The sequence below is a fragment of the Octopus bimaculoides genome, chromosome 1, assembly GCF_001194135.2.
Source record: "Octopus bimaculoides isolate UCB-OBI-ISO-001 chromosome 1, ASM119413v2, whole genome shotgun sequence".
NCBI lineage: Eukaryota > Metazoa > Mollusca > Cephalopoda > Octopoda > Octopodidae > Octopus > Octopus bimaculoides.
In genome coordinates, this window is record NC_068981.1 from 199815393 (window position 1) to 199816991 (window position 1599).

At 35.4% G+C, this 1599-nt stretch overlaps 2 protein-coding genes across 6 annotated transcripts in view; both read left to right on the forward strand.

The window, feature by feature from the left end:
- Nucleotides 1-1599, forward strand: part of LOC106877327 (zinc finger protein 271) — a 20210-nt gene that overhangs the window by 14936 nt on the left and 3675 nt on the right. The window lies entirely within an intron of this gene.
- LOC128249714 (zinc finger protein 675-like) overlaps nucleotides 1-1599 on the forward strand; it is an 18210-nt gene that overhangs the window by 14757 nt on the left and 1854 nt on the right. The window lies entirely within an intron of this gene.

Consider the following 1599-nt stretch of genomic DNA (forward strand, 5'->3'; position numbering starts at 1 on the left):
GGAGGACAAGTTATTACACCTGGAAAAGTAGAGGACAAGTAATTACACCTGGAAAAGTAGAGGACAAGTTATTACACCTGGAAAAGTAGAGGACAAGTTATTACACCTGGAAAAGTAGAGGACAAGTTATTACACCTGGAGTATGCCTTCATCATTTCGTCCGCAGTAGAAATCTTCATATTCGTTGGAGAATGTGAAACAAATTTGTAGGAATTGCTCTATATGTCAAGAAGTGAAGCCACAATATTATAAACCAAACTGAGTTAACTTAATTAGGGCTACGCAGCTATTCGAGCGAATTTCAATCGATTCCAAAGGCCTGATTCCTTCCACGAAGCATCCTTATCATGTAACAATCGTTGACGAATACTCTTGATTTCTGTTATCTGACACATCAGACTATGACTGGAAATTAGTTTCTTGGAACCAAGAATTATTGGTCATATATAACAGTGGGTGACTTGTTAATTGACAGCAAACAAACACAGTCTTCAGCTATCTGTGTAATATAAATAATGATAAATAAAATAATGAAATTATTGTATACAGTGCTCAGGTGCACTACAACAATATATTTCACAGTGGGTGAAACCAATCAGTGAATTAAAGATTAATATCAAAGTAATTATTAGAAAACTTTCTTTTTTCAATTAACTTCTCGCACAAATTCTAATTAAAGCCAGAGTTAGTTCCCTTTAACTATTTACAGCTCTTCAATAATACCTTCTCTCCCCACCTCTCTCTCTCAGTATATATACATATATATATATATACGTTTACATATTTAACAAAGATACACGTGTCTCACACACGTAGCTATTTCTCTACACATGGTAATTACTAACGCAGCATTTCGTTATGCAACCATAAATATACTATAAAGTATTATTCTTTTACTCGTTTCAGTCATTTGATTGTGGATCACCAACATTTTTATAAGTGAATACCGTAGTAGAACACGGTACATCACTTGTTAAGGTTCTCTCTACACATATTCCTATTGAAATTACAGCCAGCATTGATTTTTGTTACGACGTTTCGTATCCTAGACATCAAATGCAAACAAACAATGAAATCGAAGATGAAAAAAGAGTAATGGGCCTTTTATGCCATATTTCGCGGAGTTTTTTTTTTTTTCTTTTTTTGATAGAACAAAAGCCCATTAAAATATGGTCATATTTGTCCATTATTCTTTTTTTCAATTCTTCAGTCTTATTGTTCATTTGTTTGCATCTGACGTCTCGGATACGAAAGGTCGTAACAAAAATCAGTGCTGTCTCTGATTTCTCTAGAGATAATCCCAAACATGCTAATTACTCGCCAGCTCCGCCCCGCCCTCTCGCCACTCCCCGAACTCTCGCCACTCCCCGAACGTCTCTTGGCCAATGAAATCGCAAATCCTTCTGCTGCTGTCTTCCTTCCATAAAACCGAACTTTCACCATTTTATTTCCAGTATTTTATCGGGAAATTATTTGAGAGAATAACTTAATCGGACGACTGACTTCTGCAAAGTTTCCATCTGCCAAATACCAATCGCAACGTCAAACATTTTATATTGTGTCTGTTTTACAATCCTTACATGTAAAGAACAATTGTTA